This window comes from Mus caroli, chromosome 16 (genome assembly GCF_900094665.2).
Source record: "Mus caroli chromosome 16, CAROLI_EIJ_v1.1, whole genome shotgun sequence".
In the NCBI taxonomy this organism is placed as follows: domain Eukaryota; kingdom Metazoa; phylum Chordata; class Mammalia; order Rodentia; family Muridae; genus Mus; species Mus caroli.
This window is the reverse complement of record NC_034585.1, coordinates 27,935,974-27,949,607: the sequence shown is the minus strand read 5'-3', so window position 1 is coordinate 27,949,607 and position 13,634 is coordinate 27,935,974. Positions and strand designations below refer to the sequence as shown.

At 47.5% G+C, this 13,634-nt stretch overlaps 1 non-coding gene across 1 annotated transcript; it reads right to left on the bottom strand.

Annotated features, from left to right (window-relative positions):
- Window positions 1-12,897: 12,897 nt before the first annotated feature.
- Window positions 12,898-13,032, bottom strand: LOC115029641. Its single transcript, XR_003835206.1, has one exon. It is a non-coding gene; the product is annotated as a small nucleolar RNA SNORA17 (small nucleolar RNA).
- Between the last annotated feature and the right edge of the window lie 602 nt (window positions 13,033-13,634).

Sequence of the window (13,634 nt, the reverse complement as noted above, 5' to 3'; positions counted from 1 at the left end):
CTCTGCCTCTGCCTCTGCCTCTGCCTCTGCCTCTGCCTCTGCCTCTGCCTCTGCCTCTGCCTCTGCCTCTCTGCCTCCCAGGTGCTGGGAAGTATGTGTGCACCATCACACCTGACTTCTGAGACAGGAAATGGCCACCCAGGCTGGGCTGGCCAGAGGAGCATCTTTAGGTCCCTGCAGTCAACCCTGCAAACACCTCTCCAACAGCTGTGTTTGGGTCAATCTGTCTTGAGTGAAGCATCAGAGTACATAAAACTGCTCTGTGATCTCAGGCGCTCTGGATGAAAGATACCATCAGGAGACAAGGCTTGGCACCAAGGCCTGGTGGGTTCAATAATTGGACCCATCACACAGTCTGTTAGCTTGGCTCTGTTTCTTGTAAGCAGTGCTGTGAGCAAAAAAAAAAAAAAAAAAAAAAAAAAAAAAAAGCACACTGATGAAGTGTCCCATTCATTTCCTGCCAGAGATCCTATCTGAAAGCAGGGTCTGGCCTCTTGGAGATGTAGCTGGTTCTCACTATTCCTTCCCTCCCATTAAGATACAGAGAGAGCCATGGGCAAGGAACAGTTTGGTAAAACAAATCCTGTTTTCCATAGATTTTTCTTAAGTATATCTCTTAGCTTGCATAGCCATCGAATATAAGTTACCAGACCAATTTAATACCATATCATTTCCTAGCACACGTATTTTGATTGATCTGAGAGACTACACTTAAAAGTTCTGAATATGATCGGAGTCGCCATGAATACTTCAGCCAGTAGTTATAGAATAGCGGCTGATTCAGATCTGGCTTTGTAAAGCTGCCTGAGATGTTTCACCTGCTGTACTGAGCATTGCAGCCAGGAGATGAGGAGTCTGGGAATCAGAGAAGGGAAAGAGGGTACATCTTGGCTTTGCCGGCAGCCCTGAGATAAGATAACATTTCATATCAACCAGCCCACAGAAATGATTAATAGGGCTTAATACTGCTTTCAGCTATCTGGCCTATTAGAATCTGTCATTAGGCACAGTCAGCTGTAGAGTCGTCCCTTCACTGGGGCTCTGCAAGGCTGTTGCTGAGCAAATCTGGCTGAGAGTCTGTAAGCTGAAGAGAGCACCAGAGCAAGGAGGTAGGCACTTTGATCCACAGTCCACCGTGACCCTGAGCTTGGGAATATGGGTGCTTACTGGCATGGCCACATGCTTTCTAGCCACACAATGAACAGGGTGCCCACTGACAGATAGGCACTCTCTCCTTCCATTGCTTCTTTGAGGTAGTACAAGTAGACAGGAGATTGGCCTGGAGTGCAGAGCCCTTGACATTTTCCTGGGAAGCTGGACACAGAAACAGAGGGAAGGCTCTCTAACATGGCAATGCTACCTATGGGGTAATCCAACTGTGCTGGGCAGCCTGTCCTCCATCAGTCTCTCGGAGCCAAGTGAGGCTGGCTGGTCAGTTCCCAGATCTCTCTGCAGCCTGAGCGACTTCTTTGCTTCGTCTTCCCCTCTTTGCATTCTTCATCACCGCAGCTGTCCACTCCCTGTGACCCCTTGTATCAATGACAAGATGTGCATTTGGGAACTCAGATGAGTGGCCTTCTGGTCCTTCTGTCCTGTGCTCACTACGGGTGATTCTGAAAGAGAATACTGACCCATGTTACCTTTACATCCACATTTTAGTCAGGGTTTCTATTCCCGCACAAACATCATGACCAAGAAGCAAGTTGGGGAGGAAAGGGTTTATTCAGCTTACACTTCCATACTGCTGTTCATCACCAAAGGAAGTCAGGACTGGAACTCAAGCAAGTCAGGAAACAGGAGCTGATGCAGAGGCCATGGAGGGGTGTTACTTACTGGCTTGCTTCCCCTGGCTTGCTCAGCTTGCTTTCTTATAGAACCCAAGACTACCAGCCCAGGAATGGCACCACCCACAATGAGCCCTCCCACCCTTGATCACTAATTGAGAAAATGCCTTACAGCTGGATCTCATGGAGGCATTTCTTCAAGGGAGGCGCCTTTCTCTGTGATGATTCAGTTTGTGTCAAGTTAACACACAAAACCAGTCAGTACACTCTGTGTCCTTTACACATGGTAGGGTCAGCAAATGTTTGCTGAATGTGTTAGTTGCTTTTCTGTTGCTGTGAGAAAATACCACAACCAAAAACAACTTAGAAAAGATGGGTTTGTTTTAGCTTACTGTCATGTCACTCTCTCATACTGACAGAGGGGCACAGGCCTCTGAAAGCTAGACCCCAGCTCCCAGAATTATCAGCAGCCAGGGAAAGAGAACCTTGGAGTACCAACTAACTTTGGTCACTTCTTTAGTTCTTTAGAGGATGTGCTGGGTACACATGGCCAGAGCAACTTCCCTGCTGTGTCTGAGTGAACAGGAGGGCATCCATCTAGAGAGGCTGGTACTGGAAACTGTGAGGCTAGAGGTGTAGCATGACTGGGCTACCTGTAGTGAATCCTTCTGGAACCTTGTTTCTCTATTCCAGTCCTTGACCGTCTCCTAGGTCACCATCATCTGGCTCCAACATGCTAGGTATCGTTCCTGCAATTTCTCTACTCTAGGCCATCTCTGTCCAACTCTTTGTGGAACGAAAATAGATCGAAACTCCAGCATCTGCAAAAGCTCTTCTATTGTTGAAGTGAATTGTCTCAGGGAATGACAGGGCTTGGAAAGGCATGGATTTTACATACCCACTGAATATATGGATGAGTGGTGTCATGGGTAGGGTTTTACTGCTGTGAAGAGACACCATGACCAAGGCAACTCTTACAAGGACAACATTTAATTGGACCTGGGTTACAGGTTCAGTCCATCATCATCAAAATGGGGGCATGCCAATGTACAGGCAGGCATGATGCAGAAGAAGCTGAGAGTTCTACATCTTCATCTGAAGGCTACTATAAGAGAAGTTTGTCTCCCACATGGCTAGGAGGAGGGTCTCAAAGTCCATGCCCACAATGACACATCTACTCCAACAAGGCCACATCTCCTAATGATTTCACTTCCGGGCCAAGCATATACAAACCATCACAGGTGGTAACATGTGAAAATCTTACATATGTCTGGTATACAGTAATGTATACCAGGGCTCTACCACCCAGACAAGACTTAGGACATTCCCTTTTCACCCTGACCTAAGTGCTTCCCAGATTCTTATTTCTGCATTCATTCATTCATTCATTCATTCATTCATGTGTTCATTCATTCATTCACGTGTTCATTCATTCATTCATTCATTCATTCATGTGTTCATTCATTCATTCAACCCCACATTAGTTGACTTATTCTTTTAACGAAAGATTTCTTTTACTAATGAGTATGTGTTTGCCTAAGAAGGCCAGAAGGACCTGTTGGATCCCTTGGAGCTGTAGTTAAAGACTTTTGTGAACCTTTTGTTGTAGCAGCTGGGATTCAAATTCCAGTCTTCAGGTAGAGCTATAAGGGCTCATAACTTCTGAGACATCTCTCCAGCTGCAAATTTTGTTTCTATATAAAAATTCTTATTCTTATTCCTATTCTTTTCTTCTTCTTCTTCTTCTTCTTCTTCTTCTTCTTCTTCTTCTTCTTCTTCTTCTTCTTCTTCTTCTTCTTCTTTGGTTTTTTGAGACAGGGTTTCTCTGTATAGCTCTGGCTGTCCTGGAACTCACTTTGTAGACCAGGCTGGCCTTGAACTCAGAAATCCGCCTGCCTCTGCCTCCCGAGTGCTGGGACTCAAGGCGTGCGCCACCACGCCCGGCTTTTCTTCTTCTTCAAATAATATTTATTTTCAAATATTTATCTTCAAATAATAATTATTATTATTTGTGTGTATGTGCATGTGTTTGTGCACATGTATGTGTGTATGTTAGGTATACTTGTTAGTAGAGGTATGTAAAAAGTGTCCACCTGGGTGCTCACACACATGAGTGTGCCCATGTTTGTAGACCTAAAGTTGATGCTGGGTGTCTCTCCTTGATTGTTCTTCACTTCCATGTTTTTTGTTGTTGTTGTAGGGGTTTGTTGTTGTTGTTTTTGTTTGTTTGTTTGTTTGTTTTTGAGAGAAAGAAGATCTTTCCCTGTGCTTGAAGCTCAGTTTGGCTAGGTGGTTGGCCAATGAGCCTCAGGGTCCTACCTGTTTCTGTCCTTACCCATCAGTGCTGCAGGCTGTCATTTGGCACCACGGACAGCTTTTTATGTGGAACCTGGGGATCCAAACTCAGGCCTTGCGCATCCGGTGCCTTATGGAGTGAGCTACCCCTATAGCCTCATTTCTGGCACGGTTTTGATGAAGCTGGTTGCTCGTGAGTTCCTGATTTAATTTGATGAATCCATGGGTGGCCAGTTTTCATTTGCACAAATAAGTTATTTTTTTCAGCCTGTGTCTCACTGTTTGTTCCAGACATCTGTACAAATAAGATACAGAATTATTCTGTACACAGAGTGAGCAAACCGCTGCTTGGCACAATGGAGTCACTAAAGGCAAGGCACAGCCTGAAGAGTGCTATGCTACAAAATATGGAGTAATTCGGAACAGGCACTGCCTGCTGCCCTCAGTTGGTCAGGCCATTCAATAAAGATGCTTGATCTTCCACAGGAGGCATGGCTGGGAGAGACTGTTATTCGCTTGCCTTTCCTTGAGCGGTTGCTACACTGTGGGCTGTCATTTGGAGGCTTTTTATATGTTCTTAGTTAGTTCTTAGTTCAGACAGGCGGGGGAAATGCAGACAGACAATGGAAAGTCCAGTGCCTTTCGAGCAGGCGCTTGTAGTAGCAGGTGATGAGGAAGAGAGATGTGCCATGGAAGTCCCTGAGGTTCCAGTGTGAGAGCTTTCTTACAAATACAGTGTCCCTCTCCCCTAGAAGAGATCCTTGTGCTCTCCTGTCCTCGGACCTGGGTTTGGGTCACATCCCTCATTTCTAGAGGCCATATGATTGCAGCATATCACCAAAACTTATTGACTCTCAGTTTCCTCTTGTTCAAAACAGGACAGTTATACTTCCTCCCAGGTCTGCTGGAAGACTCAGTAATCTGATGATGGCGAAACACAATTTGTGAGAAACAGTTTTGCATTCTGAACAGCGAGGAGTTGGTGGTGATTTTTGGGGGTGTGTATAGTGGACTAAACGGTGGTTCCTAAAATATGTCCATGTCTTGGCTCCCTGGAGCATGCGGGTGTGACGCTATTTGTTTTTTGTTTTTTGGCTTTTGGTTTTTTGAGACAGGGTTTCTCTGTGTAACCCTGGCTGTCCTGGAACTCACTCTGTAGACCAGGCTGGCCTTGAACTCAGAAATCCACCTGCCTCTGCCTCCCAAGTGCTGGGATTAAAGGTGTGCGCCACCACTGCCCGGCTATGACATTATTTGTATCAAAGACCTTTCAAGATATAATTGAGACAAAATCATCGAGGATTACTTAGGAGGGCTGTAACATCAGTCATTGCCCTATACAGACAAAAGAGAAGATGCTGAGAAGGGAACATGGTCTTTTGAAGGCAGAGGCTGAGACGTAGTAGCACAGCTAACGGCCAAGCAATACATGCAGCCCCTGGGAATCAAAGGAAACAAGGACTGCTTTTCTCCCACAGCTTTAAGGACCGTGGCTTGGCAGCATGTTGATTTCTGATGGCTAGCATCCAGAGCCATAACAGTAAATGTCTGTTGCTGTAAAGCTATCCAGTTGTCACTTGTCATGGCAGCCCTGACAAAGGGATGCAATGTTTGTTTCCTGCCATCCTGGCTTGTTTTATGTCAACTTGGCACAAGCTAGGATCATCAGAGAAGAGGGAGCTTCAACTGAGAAAATGCCTCCAGAGTATCTGGCTATAAGACATTTTTTAAATTAGTGATTGATGGGGGAGGGCCTAGCCCATTGTAGGTAGTGTCATCACTAGGCTGGCGGTCCTAGGTTCTGTAAGAAAACATACTGAATAAGCAGCCTCTGTCCATGGCCGCTGCATCAGCTCCTGCCTCCAGGTTCCTATCTGAGCTCCTGTCCTGACTTCCTTCAATGATGAACTACAGTGTGGAAGTGTAAGCCCAATAGGCACTTTCCTCTCCAACTTGCTTTTTGTTCATGGTGTTTCATCATTAGAGAAACCCTAACCTCTTTTCTTTATTAGAGTTTGATGGATCGATGTAGTTTAATGTCTAGTCTATCTCTGCACTTCATTTGCCAGCTTGGGAACTTCTTTATACAGGATCACTATTTCCCCTACACCCAAGCCTTTAAAATGTATGAGACAATTAGCAGGCAACTAATGGCATGATGTTTGGGACAGCAAAGTAATGCCAGATGACATCATAATGGGATTTGTCACGAGTTCTGTTTTGATCTTTTTCTACGGAGGTGGGGCAGAGCTAGTTCCCTGGGCCCCTGACAAATTAAAGATGGTGGACCATCTTTAATGAGAGTTTCTTGTCCATGGTGCTGAGCAGAGAAGCATCAAGCAAAAAAGACTTTGGGAATAATCAAAATGTGTTCTGCAGATTCTGGTTATGATGTAACCATGGGCAAGCCAGGGTCAACTCAACCCTAAGGAAAAGTATGGCCTCCCTCAGACGGGCTGTGCCACCATGAGAGAGCTGCCTTCGCCCCTAGTGATAGGAGAGCGAGCTTGGGCCAGGACTGAGGCCAGGATAGCTGCTGCCTTCGTTAACAGAAAGTTTTGTCAAAATCAAAACAAGCCAATTATCTCACAGTCTAATTTGATAAGAAGCGTTTCTGTTTCTAGGAAGGAGATTCTCATGTTCTTGTCAGCTACAAGTATCTTCGTGGTCATCACCTTCTCTGACTCCCTCCACCCCCCACACCCGCTCCATCCTTCCACTCACAGCAGCATTGCCTCTGTGAGGACTGTGGCAGGGGCTACCTCCTCTTGCCTGTGCTGTCATTTGTCGGGAACTAAGAAAGGGGGCCCAGGGGAAGAGGGGGAAGGAGAACCCACACCCCGCCAGAGTTTTACCTATTCTCTGGTCTGTCAGGCGTGGGAGGGCTGCTATCTACCTTCCACTCATCCCTGGGTGGTCATTCAAGCCTCTGACCCATTTTTCAGGGGGTGGCCAAGGGGCAGCCCTACCTGGGAGTCCCGAAGCTACTTTGCTAAAGCCACCGGGGTTATGGGAGAGACGGATGAGGGAAGAGGTTCCCAACACTGATGAGCGTGAGCACAGTCTTGATGAGCAGAGACTCTTTATGGTTTTAGAGCTTTATTGTAAAAAGGCAGGGGGAAAGAGAGAAGGTAGAAGAGAGAGAGAGAGAGAGAGAGAGAGAGAGAGAGAGAGAGAGAGAGNAGAAGAGAGAGAGAGAGAGAGAGAGAGAGAGAGAGAGAGAGAGAGAGAGAGAAGCCTAGAGAGAAAGAGAGAATAAAGAGAGAGGAGAGAGGAGGGAAGCCAAAGAGAGAAGAGAGAGGGGGAGAGTGAGGGGTAAGAAGTAAGAGAGAGACAAGAGGTAAAAGGTAAGAGATTGAGGTGAGGCTGAACAGCCCCTTTTATGGTCTTTACTGTTGCTAGGTAACTGGGGAGGAGTTTAGCCTGAAGGTCAGAAGCTTGGGCAATTGCATACATGACTTCTAGCCATGCTTCTCTTGTCGGGGCTGGGGGGGAGGGGGTCTGTAACTTAGGCAGGAGCCAGAGTTCCAGGAGCATAAGGGAACACCTACCTTGTCATGTAGGTGAATTATCACCATTTCCGGGGTTCAGACCTCAGCTCAACTGGAGACCAGCCTGCAATTCCCCACAGTCACTGTCTAAAAGCCTAGCTCCAACTGGGCCAGAGGAGGGGATCTTGCTGGACTGTAAGAGCCTGTTTAGGTTTCAGGCTGATCTCTCGGCAAGCTGAAGGGAGGCCACATCATCTTAGCCATGGCGTCCGTCCCACCACAGCATATGGCTTTTGATAGTCATAGCATTGCCACTGGCAAAAACCACACTCTGGAATCAGATAGTTGTAAGATGCATAAATCATTATATAATGTGTGTGTGTGTGCATGTATAAAGCCAAGGAATAGGCTTCATGGAAAGTTACCAGAAGTCTGAGCTTGGGGAAAGATCTCATCCATGCCTGAAGGATCGAGAAAGCCTACCTGGCTGCCTTCTTCTTTCCTTCAAAATAATATTTGTTGTGCTTTGAGTTTGTGCCAGCCACTGTAGAAAGTACCAGGGATGTAGCTGCAGACAACACAACACAGAGGCTTCTCCTCTTAGGGCATACACGCTAGAGGTGAGACAGGCAATTAGCAGATGATTTTATGATAATGACAGGCTGTGACTACTGTCAGAGTCAGTAACTAGATCCTGTATATGTGGCTCTGCCTCTGCCTCAATCTGCCCTGCTGGCTGGGAATCCCCACCACTCTGTCTCCTTCTGCAGCTGCAAGAAGTCATTTTTGGGCTTGGTGTTTTGTGTGTGTGTGTGTGTGTGTGTGTGTGTGTGTGTGTGTGTGTGTGTTTTCAAGACAGAGTTTCTCTGCAAAACAGAGCCCTTCTGTCCTGGACTTGTTTTGTAAACCAAGCTGGCCTAGAACTCACAGAGATACACATTTGCCTCTTGCCTTCCAAGTGCTAGGATTAAAGGCATGCACCACCATGCCCAGATGCAAGAAGTCTTAAAAACAGTATTCACACCTCCAACTTTACTCTTCTTGCCCCAAATCACCTTAGCTCTTCTTGCTCCTTTCTTTTTTGGGTAAAATCTAGAACCAGTCACAGAAGTCGCATGTTATGGCGTGTGTGGTGGTCTGAATGAGAATGGTCCCCATAGGCTCAGAGATTTGAACCCCATCAATCACCAGGCAGTGACACTCTTTGAAAGGATTAGGGGGTGTGGCCTTGTCGGAGTGGGTGTGGCCTTGTTGGAGTAGGTGTGGTCTTGTTGGAGGGAATATTTTATTGGCAGTGGGCTTTGAGGTTATAAGGGTCCAAGCCAGGCTCTTGCTCTTCCGGTTGCCTGTGGATCTGAATGTAGAACTCTCAGCTCCTCCACCACCATGTCCCCCTCCTACCACTATGCCCCTAGCCATGACGACAATGAACTCTGAAACTATAATCAAAACCTAGGTGCCATGGTCACCATGTCTCTTAACAGCAATAGGACACTGACTAAGACTGAAGGGAAGTCCAAGGAGCCAATGTTTTTTATAAATGAAGTACTTTTCATCAAGATAGCCCCATATGTTAGTTTGGTAACAGTTAGAGGATGAGAGGGATGAATGCTCACTTCAGTTTACGTTTGTATCTGTAACGATCCACCCAAGACACTGCAGTCATGTCTAGCAAGTTTGAGATAAGAGGGAGTGGCTCCACATCTGGCTGAATAGGGAGAATGTCTGTTGCTATGGAGAACCTGGCCACCAGCAGTGGCATACAGCCATGCTCTACCCTGGCCTTCTTCTAAACATGCTGGACATGCATGCGTGGCTGGTCAGCGGTGAGCCAGGGACTAGTAGCCAATGTATGGTTGGGAGCTGGTGCTAACCATTTCTCCTTGGACCCCATAAGACAGAATTCAATCACTGGTCATGCCTCATTGCAAGGGGGCTGGGATATGTATATCACCTGTGTCCCTAGAGGATGCACAAACACTACCACTTCTGCCACACTGATAACTCTCTCCCTCTGTGAAGGTAGATAGTGTCTAAGCCTGGGTCATCAGGAAGGCTCCACAGAGAAGGGAGCCTGGGTCTGGAAGATGCAAGTTTCTCTCTGAGATGCACTGGATGCCATTAGCCTATGGCCATCCACTTAGGCTGCTCCCCTTCCTCTTGTCCCATCTGCCCTTCTCACATAGCCCAAGATGCATGGCATGGAGGTGATGATCCTACAGATCCTACAGTGGAGTGGGCTCTCCCCTCACTGGGGAGGGTCAAGGACGCCATCCCACTCTTATTCATGGCAAGAAGGCAAGTGGTTGAAGCCTTTCTTTGCCATGAATGGCGGTGGATGCAGAAGCTTGTGACTGCCCAAGATACTGATAACTAGGAATGGCTGAGGGGTTGTCTATAAAGATATGTTTTAAAAACTTTTTACTGGTTCATTGTGAGTTTCACATCATGCACCCCCAAACCACTTATCTCCCTCTCCCCTCATACCCATCCTTCACCCTTGCAACCTCCACAGCTCCATCAACAGAGAGGAAAACAATCTTGTTGTGGAAGCTGTAGTAGATCACAGTGTATCCCACAGTATACTCTTGTTCACACTTCTTTCCTTGCAAATGTTCATTATAATGACTTGTTGGTTTGGTCCAAGGCCTCTGGCTTCTGCTACTCTATCAGTATGCAACCTCACTGGGAGTTCCTCCTGAAGTGGAAATTTCTGGTCCCTTTGGAGACTCAGTTGTGTCATGTGATGTTTGTTTTGCTGAAGCAGACACGTAAGAGATTGTTTTTGCTAAGAACAGACTCATGTTTTTCTGGAAACTGTCTTGTAAAAGGGCATGTGCTATTTTGATAGGTGAATGCTTAAGAGGGCATGTGATACTTAGAAAGAATTAAATATAACCCCATAGTCAGTGAGATGATGTTCTTGCATTGGTTTGCCTTGCAATGCTTTGCTAGTCTTCACTGCTGATCTTCACTGATCTCCAATTGTTGTGACTTTGTAGAGATAAATGTACCAAAGACTCTCTGGTGGTAGTCCAGCTACGTCTTGCCGCTTCTACTGACTCATGCCAATTTGGCAGGGCTTTGTGGTTTCTTCTGGATCAAGCTGCTGCTGCTGATTTGTGTTCGGTGACACTACTAAACTGGACTGCTGATATCTGACAGTGATGATTGGAATCGCCCCAAAGATCTACTTCTCAATAGGTGCACGACCTCTGTTTCCTATTAACTTTTTCCTTTCCCTACCTCTGGTAGGTGGGCTAGAAGCATTTAAAGAATCTTTATTCAAGTAGGTTTTGAAAAATCTAAGCCTACAATATCCTGTTGTTGCCATGTGCCACGGAGACTTTATAGTTTTGAATCTGTAGGACCAGCCCGTTCGTGTGCTCCAGCAGTTCATCAATGGGGTAGATGTTGGGGTGGGCCAATTCAAAGCCCTGGATCTAGGCCTGAGAGGTATCTGAACTGGTCAGCCTGTAGGCTCTCATACAATCATGCCCTCACCAGCAACCCTGCAGTTGCAGAGCTGGCTCTACTGTGCTGCCCAGGGTTCTGTCTCCCAAGTGTTGCAGCAGGTAAGGGGGAGGGCCAGCTCTCCCTTGTCTCATCACCCCAGGGCAAGGGATGAGGATAAGAAAGGGTATCTCTCTCTCACCATTCTGCCTCACAGCAGACAAGTCGTGGGACCAGCTCTCCCATGCTCACACCCTGGGGGCTGGCTCACTTGTATCCCCACCCCTATTTCCCCATCTCCCCGCTGAACCCCGCTATCAGGGTCAGCTCTACTGAGCAGGGTTTGCTTTCCAGTGTGCTACAGCAGGTGAGGGGCAGGACCAGCTCTCCTGCTCTTTACCCAGTTGGAGCCAGCTTTCCCATCTGCTGCCTGTGGCAAGGACATAAGGCAAGGGAGGGGCTATCTCTCTCACTGATGCTACTGCATACCAAACAAGAGGCAGGGCCAGCTCTCCCATGCTCATGCTCTTGGGGCTGGCTTACCTGCAACCCCCACATTCAGGGCCAGTTCTACTGTGCTGCCCAACTGAGTTGTAGGGCCACTCTCCTGAGTGCTGTAGCTGGTGAAGGCAGGGCCAGCTCTCCTGCTCTTATGACCCCAGGGCAAGGTCTCCTGCTTGCCACGTGTGGTGGTGGTGGGGTAGCTCTTTCCCATCTATACCACATCACAGATGAGTGGTAGGGCCAGCTCTCCTGTGCTCGTATCTTCAGGGCAGGTTCACCCACAACTCTTGACCTGTGTGGCCCACTCTCCCAAGTACTGCTGCTGACTAGGGGTGGGGTCAGCTCTCTTGCTCTCATGTTTCCAAGGCCAGTTCTCCCATGATGCCCAGGTAAGGGGTGGGACCAGTTCTGCACATCCTTCTGACATTGACATATCCCCTGGAGGCATGTCACTGGGCCTTTGGTGGTAACAGACCACAGAGGCATAGACCCAGACATGGCCCATCGTGGCAGCATAGGCCAGGACCCCACGTGGTCTCAGGTGGCATCACTGAGTACTCACATTAGGCTGTTCCTCAATACCCACAAGTCTCCAGTTCTGCCTCTATTCATTATGCCCCCACATCCTTCAGTTTCTCTTTCTCTTGCATTTCTCCATGACTTTCTTTTTTTTTTAAAGATTTATTTATTTATTTCATGTATGTGAGTACACTGTAGCTGTACAGATGGTTGTAAGCCTTTATGTGGTTGTTGGGAATTGAATTTTTAGGACCTCTGCTCGCTCTGATCAACACTGCTTTCTCTGGTCAACTCCGCTCACTCAGTCCCTGCTTGCTCCGGCCCAAAGATTTATTTATTATTATATGGAAGTACACTTTAGCTGTCTCCTGACACACCAGAAGAGGGTGTCAGATCTTATTACAGGTGGTTGTGAGCCACCATGTGGTTGCTGGGATTTGAACTCAGGACCTTCAGAAGAGCAGGCAGTGCTCTTACCCGCTTAGCCATCTTGCCAGCCCCTCTCCATGACTTTCTTGTTTCTAATAGTGGCGGCTGGGGTCTCTGAGTGTCTAGGGTCCTCTCAGGAGTACTATGTCCAGCTCATGCATTATTATGCTGGGCAGGGGTCATCTTGGGCAGGGTCTGCCCTCTCAGGCCTGTGTGGCATTGATTGGTGGTCATCTCAGGCTAGCTCCTTGTCAGGGCACCATGACACTGGTTTGGTGGTTGTCCTGGCCTCACTCCTTGCCAGGTCCACCCAAGTGGCCCCTTTTGAGGGTTGTATGTCTAGGGCTTACTCCCACCCAGGGCCTATGATCACAGGTGAGGTTCTTCTAGCCCTGGCTTGCTCCCCATCCTGGAAACCCAGGTGGGCCTGCCTAAAGGGTCATCTCAGGCTTGTTCACAGGTCAGAACACTGAAATGTAGACATAGCCTCTCCTCTCTGCCACCTACTGATGCACATGTGACATAGCAACCACACCTGCAAAGCCTCTAGGGCCAGAGGCTATAAAGATATTTACAGCACCTGTTCTAAGGCTAATGGACACTGTGGGGAAGGGACAGGAACTTTGTAAGAGACAGAAGATAGGGTGAAGGATGTGAATTGTCATCCTTTGAGCATGAGGTAACCACTGTGATCAAGAATTCACAACTGTGGTACCTGCACTGGCCCCATACAAGATTGGCCCTGGGAACATTCCGTCATGGAAGTGGGAGGAGCTTATGGAGTCTTATGGGGCCATACCCCTCAGTGCTGAAGAACTTTTGGCTCAGAAGGATTTGGGGGTGGGAGTCACTGTCTTCATTCACGTATACACGGAGGATCATACCAGGCTCCAATGAACAGATCCAAACTCCTGGTCACACAGATGGTTCTGATTAAACCCAGTGACTCACAAACCAAACCAGACAGATACCAATGTGAGACAGAAGTTTGTAGGAAAGATTTTGGGTAGATGAAGTAGGAGGAGGATGGGAGGCGAGGTGAGGCTGGTTAATCTTCATCCTGTGCCTGTGTGGAATTGCCCAAGAACAAACTTAACATAATTAAGAAAGGAAAGAAAAGAAGAAGAAGAAGAAGGAGGAGGAAGAGGAGGAGGAGGAG